This window comes from Neopelma chrysocephalum, unplaced genomic scaffold (assembly GCF_003984885.1).
Source record: "Neopelma chrysocephalum unplaced genomic scaffold, ASM398488v2 Primary Assembly neopelma1_42b, whole genome shotgun sequence".
Lineage (NCBI taxonomy): Eukaryota > Metazoa > Chordata > Aves > Passeriformes > Pipridae > Neopelma > Neopelma chrysocephalum.
This window is the reverse complement of record NW_020897701.1, coordinates 5,566,329-5,585,469: the sequence shown is the minus strand read 5'-3', so window position 1 is coordinate 5,585,469 and position 19,141 is coordinate 5,566,329. Positions and strand designations below refer to the sequence as shown.

General features: G+C 36.3%; 1 protein-coding gene across 1 annotated transcript in view; it reads right to left on the bottom strand.

The window, feature by feature from the left end:
- Positions 1–19,141, bottom strand: part of LOC113964601 (collagen alpha-1(XXV) chain) — a 155,942-nt gene that overhangs the window by 110,535 nt on the left and 26,266 nt on the right. The window contains exon 3 of the mRNA XM_027677054.1: positions 15,618–15,635. The gene's annotated coding sequence lies outside the window, so the exon portion shown is untranslated. The remainder of the gene's footprint in view (positions 1–15,617; positions 15,636–19,141) is intronic.

The following is a 19,141-nucleotide window of genomic DNA, read 5'->3' as shown; positions in this document are numbered from 1 at the left end:
ACTTTAAACAGAAAATTCCCATCTTCAGCCTTTGACATCTTCTTTCCATTTGTGCTGAGAAATTCTCCCAAGGTTTTTACTACAGAATTTATTAGTGTGTGTACACTGAACGGAGGCAGGGAGGAAGAAAAATCTGAGGGAAAGTTGAGTTTGCGGGGGTTGGGTGTGATTAGGAGACAGATTTGTTTAAAAAAGGGCAAGGTTTCTTCTGTTTAGGGGTATAGACACAAAGAACAGAGTGAGTAAAATAACACTAGTTTTGTACGTCACAGCATAGACATGCTGGTTTTTTCCCAGGGAGACTTCTGTGCTTTCGTTTATGAGATGGCAGAGATCAAGCCACTAGCTGCTGAACAAATGTGAAAGCATTTTGTGTAAGTTATATGAAATGTCTGAGGTCAGAGCATTTCTGAAATAACTTTACAGTGTTTTCACTGGAAACAGAGGCTCTTTTCTCAAAGCGTAATTATCTACTCCAGACTACTATATATTTCCAAGGAGAGCTTATAGCCTGTTTCACATAAGCAAGGCCTTGTAAATCTCAAACACATGCAAAATCTGCATTCATAATTAGGCGACAAATACTACTGTTTTTAAAACAAGGTCTTCTAAAGCAGACTGAAAGGCCTCCAGGCACCTGCCAGCCAAGAACAAAGCTGAAATAAGGGTCAAATCCATTCAACAGCCTTGTTCAGGATTACTGACAGGCGATCCTTTTTTTTTGGGGCGGGGGGCCTATCAAAATCCCATTTCCCTTCTCTGATGAAATTTTACAGTATTATAAATACATGCATAATAATAGAAGGGTAAGAGAATACAGTAGTAGAAAGCAGAAGACTGATCCTTGCAGTCTTCATTTGGACAATATCCCCTTAGGGTTTATTGAGTGTAATCAGCATGTTTTTTTCATATAGCTAGAATTTTATAATTCATTCCCTGAAAGATGCTAATTTTGTATTCCACCTTTGAGGCATTGCTGCCTTTATAGTTACATTCAGAGGACCTCTTCAAAAGCCAGTACTTGACTTATATTGGTTTTACAAACATTCATAATTATCAGAATTCTCTCATATTCTCTCCACATTCCTGTTGCTACAGATCTGGCTTTAACCATAATACAGGTAGTTCTACTATAAACTCACCCAAAAGGCTCCAAGCATTGACATGCTACCTATAGTAAAACTGAAAATAATAAGGGCTTCTCAGTAAGAGGTTTAAAGAAAAAGTAATGTTGTAGGTTCTGTAGAAAGCTCCAGACTCAGGACAGAGAAATCCAGATTTTTTGTGACCGTTAGCCCCTGTCACACCACTGGAAAAAGGACCTGTCGGTGCCCTGGTGACAACCAACCAATCAATCAACCAATCAAAATCAGTTGGACTGTGACACTCCCAGGTCCCATGGGGATCATCCTGAGATGTCAAACTCAGCAGCTCCCATCAGACAGAGTTATCACAGAAGGCACAGGTAATAATGTTTCAGACACAGTCACTGCTTTCCTACATTTCAACCACAACAACCACAGGCTAAGGCAACATGGCAGGTAGAGGACTGAATATAGCTTGCAAGATTCAACCTTCATTTTCATTTGGGATCAAAGAGCATACAACCCATCCATCCCTACTAGCAGCAACAGTATCCACAATAAAAGTGTGACTGGCAGCATAAGGGAACACCAGCCTTGCAGAGACGAACAGAAAAGTGAACCAGATTGTCCAATGTCATCTAGACAAACTCAAGAAAGAAATAAATTTGCCAACTTAGTTGAATTATGTTTGCACAACTAAATGGCATGTCATATATTGCCTAAGTTAATTCAATTACTGCAGTTTACTTTGAGGGTAAAAGGTGGCTTCAGCACATAACAACAAAATAATCAGATACAAAAGTAGAACTTTTTCTTTCTTTGAAATTTGACTCACGACTTCCACAAATTACAAGAACTTGTATGGAACAACAGTCCCCAGGCTAACCTATAATTGCTGCAAAATATTAGGATGAGATATGCTGAATCATAAGAGGTTATACAGAGTATTATGAAGCACAGTTGTGTTTCATAACTATTTCAAAGTTCCTCCACTCATTTCAGTCTTGTGCTCACTATGCAAGCCCTGAACTACTGAGCAATGTGGTTTTGGCATCTGCTGAGCTTGGCCATGTTTTCAGCCAGCGTTTACATATGCTAGTTTACAATGCAAACATCTCACCTTGCATCAATTTTACAAGTGCTCACAAGAATTTCCAGTGAATCTGGACTGTTTCTACTGTTGAAGTCCCTTCTTTTTTATAAGTTGTATTCTTCCCCTGTGATAAGACTGACTTAAGGTGAAAACTTTAAAGAAAAAAATCAACCACCACTCAAAAGACTCTTACCAATCTTTCATTTGCTCCCTTTATATTCTAAAGTTTTTTAAAAATATCCTAAGGCAGAGAAAAAGAAACCTGAATATTTGACACAATAATGGTAACTGACTTAAAAAACATTATGTAAATTATCTAATCTGAGAAACATAAAATTGATATATATAGCAATCCAGACAAACAGCTCAGTTAACACTCACAACAAGCAAATTGTGACTCCTGTTGTAAATCCATACCACTGCATTCAGAGGTCAGTGATTTATACCAATATATAAATCAGACAAGTTCATAAACTGCAGGCAAGGAGAACACGATCAACCCAGAATGTGTCAAGAAAGCATTTAGTCTGTAATTCAGACATTCATTTCTCATGCAATGCCCTTGCTGAGCTCAGTATGGGGTGCTTTTCTTGAATTTTATAATGTTGCTCACAAAAATCAGATTGCATCACAAGCTGCAAAAGGGTCACCATGAACTGACTAATTCAGTACCCAGGAAGAAGCATAAGGCTCAGGGTCCTAAGCAAGAACCTGCTAGAGGAGGTCTCCTCTTCTTTCTCTGACATACTTTCTTCCTTTGATTAATCAATAAGACTGTCATCTTCTCCCTTCCCTTCCTCCCCAACCCCCGCCTTCTACACACAAACATTATGTTTTTCTTTGAAAACCTACAAAACTCAACACAAATAGTCCAATAAAGATTCTGTGGTCCAGATGGTATATGAATATGTACCCAGTGCCTGAGCATGAAAAAACTAGGATTGGCTTTACTATTTCCACAAATTAATTTAAGCAAATATTATGATCTGAATCTGTTGTTTCTTGTGAATCAAATAGCTGCTGTACATGCCAGTAACACCACTTACGTGGTGAGAAGAAAAATTGGCACATTATTAGAGATAAGAAAATGTCTTTAGGTAATGTCAAAAACCTCCTGACTTCCACTTAATGCTCAATGCACTGTAATACAAGTATTTCCTGAACCTAGGCCCTCATTGCCTTGTCCTCAGTGTACCTTCCTATTCTACTATTTGTTAGATAAACACAAGTTTATTGATGATGTTCGAGATTTGATGCAATACTGTAAAAAAACCCACAAAACCCCACAAAAAACAACAGCACAAAGGAAATACCATTCTTGTAAACAAGTAAAACAGGACATAAAAATACATATGAGAAAATCTAATATTGCTGTATCTCTCATGTTGTAAGAAAAAAACCGGAGTTTCTGATTTCAATAACATCATAGGTGCAAGGAAGATACAAACACATAATCTTGGTTACATCAAAAACACAGAAGCACACAAATTTTTGGCTGGGACTCAGAACTGCAGGAGAACACTTGAAAACACAACTTGTGAGCCCTACAGAATCAAAATTCACAAAACAGACTGAAACAGGGAGCTTTTTTACTATTACTGTTACATTTGCTACTTCCATTGCAGTCTCAGAATTTTTTGGAGTTCAATTTATGATTTTTAACAACGTTTTTAATGACAGTACAACTTAATACCAGTTTCAGTGTTCAGTATTTGGTTTATAAAATATTCAAAAAATGAGACATTTTTGATACAGACTGTTTCAGGCTTCCTCTTCTACCAATCCACCAGCAGATTCCCGTCTCATTTCGTGTTCACCTGAGACTTGAAAAAGCATTACACGCTATCTTAGAATCATCAAATAGTTTGGGCTAGAAGGGTTTAAAGGTCATCTAGACCACTCCCCTACAATAAGCAGGAATATCTTCTATTAGATCAGGTTGCTCAGAGCCCTGTCCAACCTAATCTTGAGTGTTTCCAGGGATGGGGCATCCACCACCTCTCTGGGCAACCTGTGCCAGTATTTCACCACCCTCATAGTAAAAAATTTCTTCCTCCTACCTAGTCTGAATCTACCCTCTTTTAGTTTAAAACCAGCAACTCTTGTCCTACCTTAGCAGGCCCTGCGAAAAAGTATAGTATGACCAAGGTTAACTTCTCATTCTCCAGTACCACAGGTGGGCTGTTCTGCAGTCCTTTACCTTCACAAAGCCTCCCCCTACGTTCTTCCTCCTGTTCCTTTTGCTGCATTGAGAGTAGACACTTGGAGATCCACTCCATCCTATACTAGCCTACTACACAGTAGAATTATTTTTATCCCCTCTCCAATAGGAATATACATACTTGTGTGTGTGTATCTTCACATGTGTATGTGTGATCATGCTGGTGGTGGAATTTAAAAACAATACTGCATTTCTATATTGGTATTCACTCAGTAGTTGAGCGGTTATGCCAAAAGGGACAGAAAAGTTAATATATAGCACGGTAACTATAGAATAGACAAAAATGAGTGTGCTGTCAATAGAAGAAAATATTAATTATAAGTCATGGGGTTATTGATAAAATTCAATAATAAAAGCAAAGTGTAGTTGATTAATAAATATTCACTGCAGTCAACAGAAATGATACCACAGAAATTTAAGGGGCAATGAATTTAACATCTATAAAAAAGAATGTTTGGTGTACAGGAAGACAAAGTAGAATGAAAGGTTGCTTTCAAATTTTACAATAAAAAGAACTAGAGTGCAAAGATTTTTCAGTGTAGACTGCTACACCTTTTCCTCAGAAGAACCACATTATTTCTGTGTCAAACTACAGAAGCAGGAAAAGAGTTATAGCTCTAAACATCATGCCTTTTATTTTGCATTGAACATGGAAAGGGATATTAAATGAAGGAGAAAAAATAACTGCCACTGATTAATCTCCTAATTATCTACATTTATTAAAATAACAGTGGCATAGTACCACTCCAGAGGAGTTTTCTGCACTCGCCAGTGAGAATTGTACCCATAAGCAGCCAAAAGGCAGACTATACAAATATAGAGCTATTTTGCTCAAAAATACTCATATACTTCTGGCACCCTGGTCTAAGGAGAAACATTAAGTATTGATGCCTTGAACCCAATTAAAACATTCTGTTTTATAGAAGCAGTTAATATGCCCCAAAACCAAATAAGAGTTGAGAAAAAATTATAAAAGAAAAAAAAAGAAAAGAAAGAAAGAAAATACATAAAAGGAAGACCAATCTACTCCAGTGGAATTTAGGGCTTATAAAACTGCAGGGATTATGAAAATACATTCTGGCTTTCTTTCCCAACACAATAGAAATTGAAAAGAAAAAAATCCTACATGTTCTGCCAATCAGACTCATGAAATCCTTTTTCCAGATTTTTGAGATAAAAAGTCACCATTAAATATTTTTTTTATACTTCCTTTGGCCAGCTCTCACCTTTATTCCTAGAGGCTTAGTAAGAAAACAGCTCCTCACTGGGAGTTAACAACTTCCTGTTATTTTCAGGAACAGTAGTTCCTATTCTAATGTTTCAGCTATTTTTTTACCTAAAACTTGAACAGTGGCTTCTGTAATTCAAATACCTCTGGTGCTTCCCCGATTGCTTACTGGCCTGGTAGACAAATCAGCTGAAATGACAGCCCTTTTCTCATTTAGTCTTTTATGTTTGGCTTAAAAGAACCTTTTTGATGAGGACGTCAGGCTGAACTTCAAGTATTTTGAAGAAAACAGACATGGGATAAAAGCAAGGGAAGGGGGGAGTTCCAGAGCAAGGGAGATTTACCACTGCCAGTCACTACCTACAAGAGTAGGTATGGTCATTGAAATGCATCTTCCAAGCTCCCTAGCCTTTTGGATATTTCAACTTTACTGTCTCCATTACTACCATGTAATGAAATAGCGCACAAATATCTACCAGGCAGATCCTCCTTTGACCAGCAGCTGGATCTAGGAGATTCATGAACTTCATTACCAGATGCTGCATAGGGTCCAGCTCTACAAAAAAATCACTACTACACAGAAACAGATGATTGAAATACCAAATAACCCTCTCTGTTCACCCATTCGAAATAAGGACTAGCTTCAAAACAAGGCAGCTTTCTGCAGAATCGTGGCTTGTACCTGCTATCATATCAAGGCATACTTACATTAAAGTATTAAAGGCTGAACTTGTGTAAACAAGCAAACCTGCACAGCTCACATACAAACAAGGTTTTGCAGCTAATATGCATTTGCTGTATTTCAACACTAAACTTATTTTCAGCAAAAGGATTTTAACACGGACTTTGAAATAGGGAAGGTGAATTCCATTCTTCCATTTATTGTCTTCCATTTCAGTAGCAATGCCCTGAGTTTCACTCAGTATTTCAAAGGCAAAGCATACTGTACATACACTGGTTTTTATTTTTGCAAACTTTGCTACTCAGTACAGGAGACACTTGCTCATTCAAGGCAGTAGAATGTCAAAGAAAGATTTAGATATTCTTTTAGTGTTGTCTGCAAATGCTACTCTAAAATGCTACTGTGAAAGATTTGGTGTGTTAGATTACTTAAAACATGAATGGTTAAAAGAAAATGGCACTAAAATAGTAGTATAAAGCCACAGCCATGTAAAAAATACCCCAAAGGTACAGAAAAGCTTCTGAGACCTCCACAGACTAAGAGCAATGAAATTATTTCACAAACTAGGTAACTTTTAAACTTAAGGGTATGCTAGTGCTTGGGAAAAATGTATTTCAGCAAAATACCATAGATTTCTCCGAGGATCTTCTTCTTATTTCTTTCCTATCCCCCTCTTGCATGTCTTGCAGTCCCTTAAATAGTTTCTGTGCACACGAGGCTCCACTGGTACCCAAAAAAAGCCTTTTACAAGAACTGCCTGATAAACATCATAATAAAAGCTACACTGCACAAAGCCAGCTGAGGCAACCTCCAAGTACTACGTTACTGCAGATGTCTCCAAACTATCCTAGGTACAAGTCATTGCTGAAAGAGGCAAAGACTTGACACTTTAACTCGTCTTGATGGGGATGTGTCAACCCTTTTATTCAACATTAAAGAGTATATATAGAAATAAAAGCACATAAAAATAGCATATAAAATAATATTTATATTACAATAAGACAAACAAATGCCAGCAGGAGAACTAAACATTTCTTTTATCTTCCCCAATTTCCTCATCTACAAAGGGGAAAACTGCAATGACATAATTTATAGACCTATTTTGAGAACTGTTCAGATTTGTGAAGTTTGATTTGAAATACTAGATAAATGCAAATGAATTTTGATATCAACTACTAACATACACATACTTTTATACACAGACATATATAAAAGTGAGATGACTGAATATATTTTTGTAACCTTTAAGGCTGGGACTTTATACAGGAAGCAAATTAAGACAACATAAAGTTTATTAAAAGCAAAACTGTTTTCTCCTCAAGACTAATAGTTTGGTCTACAAAATTCAGAACATCTTCAGGGGAAATTACACACATATGTACATGTCTACTTAAATGGATATTCATTCTTTTTGGCAAATGATCACTAGCAGACATACTGGGCAATATAATTGGATTGTATTTCTGAAAATACGTGATTCTCCTACATGTTTCTCAGTAGCTAACAGTTCTTGAATGCTACTGATGGATCTCAGTAAAAAAGATTACTAGGAACTCCTAAGCTATTGCAGGGACAGACAAAGCATTTTTCAAACATAGCACTCTAGATTAAAGCTCACAAGCAAAATGGACACTTCCATGCTATGGTCGTTAATAACATTACTAGCAGTACACAAAACACTCCAACAAAAGTAATTGCTGCATTTTCTATTTTTTCTTCCTTTTCTCCTCCAAACTTGACTCATGCTTACAGGAGAGAATAACATAACAGCTCTTCATGCCAGCATCAATTCAATATAAAAAATTTGAAGCATTTTCCCTGACATATAAAGTTGCTTACAGTAAAATTTCAATTCACCCAAGTGTCACTTTATAATAGCAAACACAGATTTTGAAGCTTCCATACAGCAGTCTGAGATCCAAATCTCTCAGGTCTGCTCTAGTTTATAGGACTTTCAAACTTCCAGCAAAACATCACTGGGTCTCTGGACAAGATAATGGGTTTCAAGGAAACTCTGCCATTTTGAAAACCGTGTTAAAGACCAAAGTCTTTGAATATCACAGCATTAAGTCACAATAAGTTTGATTAAATACACATTTTTATAACTCTTAATTTATTTTAATTTGTTTTTTCAAAGTTAGTGAAACTACTGGGATCTGCAACAAATTGAACTGGAATTCAACTGAAATACAGCATGAAGATCAGTAAAAACAATAAGCCAGCATGAGTTTAATATCAAATTAAAAACATGTGCAGCAGGATAGTAAAATACTATATAATATTCCTGAAAACAGTGCAATACTTTGCTTTGACATAATTCCTAATAAAACACAGAACACACTCATGTATTTCTGCCATCTGTAGAATAGGAGGAAGAAAATACAAAGGTCATTTGATAAAGAAATGATTTAGGAATACAATAAATATTTTCAGGGTCCTTAATTATATTTTGACAACCCTTTGTACATCTCATAACAGAACCACAGAACTAGGTTTCCAATTGCTTTTTTGTACACATATGTACTATGTTAACCTAAGCGATCCTTTACCAAATTAAGTCTTACAAGTAATTTTTGCTTCACAGTTTCTCACTTGCTGTTAGAAGATCTAGTATGCCCTGGTGACAGCTGCCTTCTAGATGAATAGATGGAATGCTAATTTGTGATTCCCCATAACATTTATGCTAGCATATGTAACCAGTGAATCAGACCTTCATGTTTATTTTATTAAAACAAACCCAATTCTTTTCAGAAGTTAATGATGCCACCGTGAAGAAAAGTTGTAACACCAACTGCTGTCCTGCACATTTTCTTTAAAGTTTTATATATTAGTTATATTATATGTATTGTTTTATTCTAGAACTTGGCTTTTTAGAGTAACAGTATCATAAATTGCCACTATTTGAACTACAAAATGAGGGGATCAACTTCTAAAAGTTATGGGCCAAACAACTTACACTGTTCTCAAAACTCATCTTCCAAGATTTCTTCATCTATTGCATATAGCTACTCTGAAAGGAGATCTTCAGGTTCAGTAAAAGAAGCCACTTTCCTAAGAGCAGAATTTACTTTACAAGGACATCCAGAGCCTATATAATGTTGCATGAAGAGCCCTTTCCACAGAATTCTGTATAATGACTATTCTAAATTTTGTGTTTGTAGAAAATCAAAAGCTAGATTGAATTGTTAATTGTAAAATTCAAATCTGATATTTTTTTCTGAATCAAGCAAGAAAATCAGAAATAAATTATCTGTTCCAGGAAATGCTGTGGAACATTTGAACATCTTGCTATTTCAGCACCAGATAGTTACTGAAATTGTAACTCAAAAGCATGCCTATCAGAGTAGGTAAAAGAACACAGTAGCACAGCTGGGGTAGGGGTCTGGCGTCCCTTTGGGTGTCTGACAGAGCCTGATGAGCAGAGCTCTAAGAAGTCTAATTATCCCCAACTAAGTTCACTTAACAGCATATTGTAGGGAAGTCATTAATCTGCCATTAGAGGCTCCTTTGCAATTCCTGACAAAAGAGTGGGAAAAGACAAGTAAAAAAACATGTTGGAAGCAGAGCACAATATTAAATGCTACGAGAATATTGCTTGTTGATGACTGGAACTTACTCTCCTCAGCCTTTTTAAATTTTGTGTGATGCTTCCTTAGCCTTGGTATAACTGATGGTTCAGAACAATTTGCCCCTAAATCTCCGATTCTGTGCTCTCTTCTTCCCAGAGCAACGAATCCTTTTATTTGCACTAATACTATCTGCTTAGCCAAAAAAACATTTAATATTCACAGCTATCCTGGTTTACACATGTGCTTAAGTCTACCAAGGGAAACTGAAGTGGTTTATATTTTGAAACTGCTCCTTGTTGTTGTCAATGCCTTTTAACAATATTAACTTCTGTTTTATTACATATGATGCTGAGAAAGCATTATATTTTAAAACAATTAAATGCATTAGCTCCTTCTGGGAAGACACATTTCTTGCATCTTTTCTGTCATAAACATCTATGTACACAGTAAACATGGAGTTTTGAGCATGATTTCTCATCCTACATTCTCTGATGTGGTTCATTTTAGCAACTAAAATAAAATGAAAAGCCACAATAATGGCTTTTGTTTCTTCATGTTCACAAATCAATATAGGCTGTTTCCTAAAAAGATCTCACAATTTCAGTAGTGTTCACAAATTCTGTTACCATTTTAGAAAGGAGAATGGTAAGCAAATAGTAAAACTCTGCACACAAAATCCATATGAAACTTAGTACAAGCTTGTTTATTTATGTGATGCCCTCAGCTAAGATTAATTTCTGATCTCAAAATTTATTGTAAATGATTATTAGCAGCAGAGGGATCAAGGACTTAACTTTGTTATTCATATGAAGTAAGAAACAGACTTTCACAAGTCTGCTACCTGATGTTAATAAACTAATTGTTAAAGTTTTACAGCAAAATCTGACTTGCAACTTGTAACTCAAAAGCAGATTAGCATTTGCATATTCAAACAGAGTCATACAATCCTTCAGCAGGATCAGAATTTCACAGAGGAGCTTAGAGTATCAGTTTCTAGAAGGAGAAACACCCCCAAGATCATTCTCTACAGTGAGAACAGCTAATGGCCTGGGTGCAACCACTGGGCTTGTCTCAGGAAGAGCAACATTACTGCACCGTGTAGCTCAAGGCGATGAACTGTTTCTTCAACCTTAGGCTGATTTTGTCCTTTTTAAGAGTATTTCCTGCCTCCTTCCGCCACGCTCTATGCAAGTAAAGAGTCTTGAGGCATTCCTGAAAGCAAACTGCTGGAAATAAGTAATACAGAGCTTACATCTCAATTTATGGTGATCAGAACAAAAAAGCATGTCCAACTCTAAGGGTCTGACAGGTACAGGCCACTTTGCAGCTTTAGCCAATAAGACATATTATGTACCTTGCTCATAGCCATGAAAACACATACATGACCACTCGATGTTATCAACTGCCCCACTACTGCATGGCATGCTCTGAGAGGAATATTTAACAGGTCTTGGAATGCAGAAGGCTATCCAAACTACCAAAACTGAAAGGGAAACTCACCAGGAATTAAAATGCAGTTTCTTCGTACAACCCCTTTCCCATCCTTCCTGCTGCCAGATACTCAACTCTTTTCTAACATCTAGGAGCGTCCCTGTCATCACACTGTTCTCTAGAAAATGAAAAATCTCTTCCATAGACTGCTGCCTTCCAAAACCACTCAAAACTATGGTCTATGTCCTGCTGACTGTGTTTCTTTGTCCTTTGACAAAAACCAGAAAACTAAAAGTTAAAATGGTTCCCACCAGCTCTGTTGACAGCACAAGTCAGTAATAACCAGTTTAACCATGAATTAGAATTTCTGTAATCAGAAATTAAAAATACTCCTGTGACATATCCTAAACCCCGATGGTGAAAAAGACACACACATGCATTTGTCACCAGAATTGTTATGGTAACCCTTTATCATACACAAAGCACTGGAAAATTTCAGACTGCTATAACATCACGTCCATGGACATTTCACACAAAGGAAAACAAGAATCCCATGAAAACAAATATCAATCATTAATATTTTGCCCATTTCTAATGCAGATTTGGATGGCTGCCAAAGAGAAGGGAGAAGCATCTGTGAGGCTGCTGTATCTCAAAGTCCCACACAGAGAGTGATCATGTGTGCTGACACGAGAGAGAAAGTCTGTTGCACTAGAGATAGGCCAGGGAAAAGATATTGCCCCGAAGATAAAAACAGTGGCTGACTGAGACAAAGTTACACCTAAACACCATACTACCACCCTACATTTATAATTGTTAATAGTTCTGGTTCAGCAAGATTTTTTAAAGGATTATTTTGTCTTCCTTCACCATAATACTGAAAGCATTGGTTTCCAGCATTTAGATGAACTTCACTTCTAAACAACCAAAAAAGTTAAAAATAGTGAGCCTTCTCTCTTTACCCAGACAGTACATTTCTTATGGAATTAACTTTAGACTAGAAGTTAAACCCTGTTCTTTGACAAACAGGAATACTTTCATTATTTCAAATAGAGGATTTATGGGCAGAATTTGTTGTACAGATTTACTGGGAAAGAAACCTTTCTGGTACAAGGTAATCCAAACACTTATTTACATTCTAGAGATATTCTCTGAGGTCATTCAAAAGCCAGAATATAAGTTTCAGCAAAAATATGAAATATTTTATTACTTGTTCTTTTACAAAGAAACACAGCTTACATGGTATTTAAAACAGCTCTATTTTTAACAGGAAAGCAAAATCACAAGAAGGAATTTTATTTTTTTTAAGGTTATGCTAGAAATTTTTTAGCTGTTGATTATGGTCTTTACTTTTCAGAGATACAACAGAAAAATAAGTTTTTTCTAAAAAAAAAAAAAAGGCCATGAGTTGTAATAAAGTTTCCTTTTACTTAAAATGGGAATATATGAAGCAAAATTATCTTTTGTTACGTAATTTTGAAGAAAATAACCAGTAAAACATTAAAGATAAAAAGACAGGAGGTGTTACTGATCTGTTATGGATTTATATTTGTATGCATTAATTATGTGTGTGTTGAGTGAATTTAGTGTGTACTTTTGGAAAACCATAGCAAAAAAGGATAGGTGTTAGTAAAACACTGAGCATAAAAAGGATTAGAATTTATCTCTGATTTTAGTGTGGACTTACATGGCTATGACATCAGAAACTTTCTAAGTGCTTCTCTAGTCAGCATAACAGTTTTGTTGTTTGAAGCCAGGAAGCCTTTACTGACTAACCAAACGGACAATACTTTTAATTTGAATTTCTTATGGACACAGTTAAGACCAGGGAAATTTCTGACAATCATAGCTGGCTGAGATGTCTGCATTATTTTAAGGACAAACCAAGAGAGTTTGACTTATTTTATCTATATGTGAACAGATTCTGTTTTCTGTTGATACTTTAAAGTTAATTTTTAAAAGTCTTGAGATTTTCAACCACAGCTTTCAATATTTAAAAAATGCTTGTCTCATGAAGTTATCTGAATCCGGTTTTAGTGTAAGGGGAAAGACATCTAAATGTACAGTCTACATGTAGTTGCTTGAGACACGTAGATGTCAACATTGTTAGAAAGCAACTCAGCAGAATAGTTATCTGATTCAGTGGCCGCCTACAATCAGAATCTGGAATTAAGAGGCATGAATGTGTACAGGCAGTGTTATGTGAGAGGTTCTCTAGGTATCCAAGACAGCTGCCTGTGACTGACAGCTCCAACAATGGTCCAACACAGACTCCAGCCTTTGGACATAAAACAGCCAGTGGCTATAGGCTGGAGACGCTGGATCATCTCACGCAGCAACAAATGCCTGTATGCAGGCAGTGTAATTGAGCCCGAGGAGTTTACAATGAGATGAACAGGTTTCTAGGAGCTCTGAGTATTGACTTAACCTTCACCGACTGCAAGGAGAGCTTAGACGCCTCATATGCCAACATCTACACACGTTTCTAGGTTTAGGCATCTTGATCTAAAGCCAAACACGACTCTTGACTGTCTGATGCCACTATGACTTCCCCACCAGTGCTCTTGCAAGAATTATACCTGGACTCAATCAGTCAGTCAAAATACATACATATCCTTCTGACACAATAAATGCATCTTGAGCTGAAAAGGAGGAAAAGGCATTATTAAGAATAATGGTGCGTGTTGCTCAGAATAATGGCGAAGACCCAGAACTGAGCACTTCCACTGGGATGAGCTACTGAAGTTAGGAAGTAAGAATTCTCTCTTAATACAATGCGAGGGGGGGGGAATTTTTAGTGGGTTTTTCCTACGATTTGCACCTCACTTCTCTTACAGTTGCGACAAGATTTCTCTGCCTTTCTGCCCTTGCAACTGCACTGAATACTGCAATCTCCACTGTGGTTCTTTGCCTACATCTACCCCAGGGCATTTTACGTAGAGATATGTGTTCCAAAGACTGAGCAGCTGTTTACAAACAAGAGACACTTGCTAAGCAACTGAAATGTGGGAGGTGGGGGTCCAAACCCAGAAGGAAAAGACACGGGTGGCAGCACAAGTCAACATCAACTACAGGGCAGCCCATGGGCTCAAGTATATGCCTCAGGTCCTCAACAGAGCTTGTTCAGAGCTAGAGTGCCACACAGAATTACAATCTCCCTCTTCATCAACCCCCAGCAGCACAGAGGTTGAAGATACCTCTCTCTCTGCGTAGTCCACACATCAAGAGCCTACTGCAAAACCTAAGTGCTATGGGCAGTGGTCATTTCCCATATCATATGAACTTCTTATACAATACTACTAAATGGAGTCTGGTACTGCAAGGATACTGGGCATTCAGACTAAGTGGTTTGAGGCTTTTTAATGCAGTCTGTCTTTCAAAAGAAAATAATGATTAAAACTGAAAAATCTGAAGAAAATGCTTGCTTCTCATAATGAAAATCTTAACTTAAAAAAATTATCAGTCAAAAAGGCAGTAAAGCTTTAACTTTCAATTATGATTCTGATTATGATAAAAGGCCCTCATAGAAATCCTGGTTCGGGCAACTCACTTGTGCAAAGATGGGCCCACAGACCAAAGCTTCTTACACAGCATCTGGAGTACACAGAAAGGTTGAGTTTTTCAACTGAGTTTTTAGTAAGTTGGGCTTTGGCACTGGCTTTTTTTTTTCCTATTTCCTTGCTCCGTCATATTTTTATAGTCCTCTTTCACTCAAATAATTCACATTTAATTTCTGCTGTACATAATGTTTCCTTTCTGCTGGTCTATTTCTACCTTAGAACTGAAGTTCGGTTCCTATATTTCCATGTCTTCAATTACAGATCACAAGACAAAGTTTTACTATTTTAAATAAAGCAGAACTAATTCAAAGCAGTGTATATATAATTAATCAAAATAGCTAGCAGTGCAATATTTAAAATAACTGAAGGCTGCCTGGATTATAGCAACATTATTAGCATGTGATTAATAAGCAGTTGAAGTATTACATTTGCTACACATTTGCTAAGTTATTTTATCTTGCTTTAAAGTTCAGTGGCAAAGTTTCAAGCCATAGTTAGGAGATTTGCTTTATTCAGTATTACTTTGTTGACCCCACCATCTGGTCAAACAGCTGAGGGAACTCAACCATATCAGGGGGGCATGTTTCTCTCTTGGGAAATATTTGCCTTTCTAAATTATGCAATGGTTACCAGTTTCTAGCTTATTAGAGTAGGATTAAAAAAAAATCCAAATACTTTGTAGATAACCTGAGTTTGGTGGGCCCTGTATCTAGCTATTACTTATGTAGGAAAATAAAATTACACTTACTTGAGGACCAGGCTGACCCTGAAAAAACAAGAAAAAGAAAAGGTTATGGAAAGTTATGGTAAGGATTAACTCCTTAAATAGTAGAAAATAGTTACAGTACTTTCTCATAAGGAGATAATAAAAAATACAGTAATTGTATTGAAGTCAGATTTTTGACTCAAGTCTATATTGAATTTGAATGTTTTAGTTCAAACCGATGAGCTTTCTTGCAACTGATTCTATAAATATCACTGAAGCTGCATTTCAGAAACTTCATATTTTAGACAATCATAACAATTTAGAAGTGACAGAAACACCTAATTTAACAATTCTCATGTTAGAAACAATCCACAGATGCTGAGCTGATTTAGAAGCAGGTATTGGGGGTTTTTTCTCTATTATGGTTCAGCTCCATGTTTCAAGGAGGTGCTAATTACTGCTTATTGAATGAACAAAGTCTCAAAACTGAAAGAACACATTGTTGAACAAACAATAGTCTTTCTGCCTTTGGTGAAAGCATCACAGTTTTAAGTAAGTATAACCAAAATTTAAACCAAGTCAGAAGTAGATGAACCTTTGTCAGTCAGCCCAAGAGACAGCTGATGCATCTCCTCTCTCTTATTTATCAACATCCCTTTAGACCAACCCTGGAAACTGGAGAGGCACCCTTTGACCACTGAGGAGCTGTATGTATCTCTTGTTGCTGCAAAGTCTTACAGAGAAGACTTCCTATCAGTAAGGCCCCTAGCCTAGGACAGCCAGTGAAAGTTATCAGTTATTTTAGCCCACTTATTAAAAATCATTTGTATGAAGCAGGATTATTTTATCAAACTGTATTGTAGCTGTGACTACGAACTACATCACCCAGACAATCAGATCACACTGTAAGACAGAGACAAATATTTATATATTTCTCTTGATAAAGAGAGAATTTCTTTAAGCTTTTAGGGCTAGCTTAGCTTTTAGTGTTTTATGACACTTAAATAATATTTCAGTTGAACTGAAACTGCATTTCCTTCTGTTGAGAAAACCTGAGCACGGAGAAATCTTTTAAGTCTTATAAAACCTCTTCACTTTAGCCAGAAAGTATTGCTACAGAGAGCAGAAACTTTTTTGTCTGAACATCAGGAAACACTTCTCTTACTGTGGGGATACCCAAGCACAGGCACAAAGGAGACTGTGGAGTCCCTACTCTTGAAGATATTCAAAAGCCATTGGACATGATCCTGGGCAAGCTGCTCTAGATAGCTCTGCTGGAGCAGAGAGGTTAGGCCAGATGACTTCCAAAGGTCTTCCAACTGCAACCATTCTGTGATTCTGTGTGATTTTAAAGGTGATGGGGGAGAAAACATTTCAACTGGGAACAATTGTGTACAAGAAATGTACCTGAAGAAAATGTTGTTTGTTTGTTTTTTTACCAACTTATAAGACTTTTTGCTCTAAATTAAAAAATTTAAATTCACATGAAAATTTTAAAATATTTTTGAAATACAAGAAATATTACAAATTATGTTACAGAGGAATAATGGTAAAATACAGAATTATTGTGGCTATCTAATCTTTACACTGAATGCAGCCTAAAGCATTCCTTGTTGTAGATGCTGCGGTTTTGTATTAGTTCCTCACAACAACACTGCACCATAGAGGTTAAAAAAAAAATAAACTACTGTCTGAGGTTTGCAAGTTCTAATATTAAGTAAAGCTTTCTGAATTGGTGAGTTCTATGAAGTTACACATCACACTGGGTTAATGAATATAACTGAGACTCCTCAGCACTCAGACTTTACCTCAATCTTCCCCTCATAGGGGGTTTTAATCTATTATACTTGATCTTAAAATCATCAGGAATTGCTTACTGATGCAGTATTGCTGATACATTATTTCATATAAACTATCTAAACTGAGGCCTCTGAATATAAACTTTATATATAAACCTTAGAATACATTTGCTCACAAGTATATCTAATGTTTTAATACATTTTGGCCAAATCATTTAAAGCTGTCTCAAATGCATATATATTAAAAAAACCAAAACGTAAGTGAAGGTCTGAAATCACCAAATGTTGCAACAAAAAGTTGATTTTAAGTGACAGAAAGCAAATAAACAGATTATATTCATATATATTTAACCAAAGAGATTTGAAAATTGACTTTTTTCTTCAATGTAAGACATATAAGCTGCTAATTGTCCACATGGTACATGCTATATGTATGATATACAAGACATACACACATAACACAAACATATCCTGAACTGAATGTGACGTTTGGAATCATGCTCCCATGAAAGTGTTCTCTGCTCTCAGACTCAACAACATTACCAGTTTGCCTTTCTGTTATTGTGCATTTATAATTACTTTTCTGCAATACAGAAAGAGGAAAGCTAGAAAATCAATTTTTATATGACAATTTTTTTTATGCAGAGAATTCTATGAGATATTGGGGAATATAACAGTTGCATTGCTCTTAGTTTATATATGCTGTCAATATTGCAATTGTCTTGCATTTAGTTGTAAATGCATATGATGAATACAAAAGTACTCTTAGCAGGATTTTTTAACCTGTTGCCTATGAGTTCCTTTAGCATGGAAGGATCTTTACAATAGTGAAGGCAATTATTTTATGTTTTTTTACAATGGTTCCCAATCTTTCAATATTTCTGTATGCTCTTAGCTACTCCTTGCCCTACCAGCCACTGCAGTTACAGTGTAATTTTCCCTTCTCACTAGTGATCCAGTGACATTACCCAGAGGATGCAACAAGCACTGAATTATGGAACTCATCAGCTCTTCTTACAAAGCTATGGGTAGAAAGACATCAAAATAGTGACCTTTTTGATTGGAAAGGTTCACTGTCACACAACAGCAACTCAAAGTGTGGGAGACAAAAAAGGGCTGTTAATTTTGCCTTCTCACATTTTTGTATGCTGTGAAATGGTCAGGAATAAAGCTCTGTGAGTTACTTTTGTGTTCATTAAAAAACCCTCTAACATAAATTCAATCTGATATTATAACACATTTGAGCAAGCTAAATCTCAATTCATCTGTTTGCGTTCCCAAAATGACCCCAGGACTGCTGAAATCACCCTGGTTCATTGCTGCATAAATCACCCCCAGTTCATGTTTCTTGTGGATTAAAATGTTTTAGCTGGAAGTATTTCTCTTAATTTCAGATAACAAACAGGGTGAAAATACTCCTAAAGAAAAGTCAGCATTACTCTATGATTTTTTTTCTAATGAACATCTCTTTATTCAAACCTGCTACATACTCTAAAATTCATTGATTGTAGCTACCAACTGACTGCTGTTCTTTGCATGCATTTAGGGATCGGTCCCAACACCAGTAACTGATCAGGTACACTTTCATTGTTGCTGCTTTGAACCTCTGGATCATTAGTCACATACTTGATTATCCATACTGAATGCTGATTTTGCTTTTTTTTTTAATTTCCATGGCTACGGTGGATATAGCTGCATAATATGTCATGGTTTCAGTAAAATCTTCAGAACAATTTTCCCTTCTGTACTCTTATTTACCAGCTATAC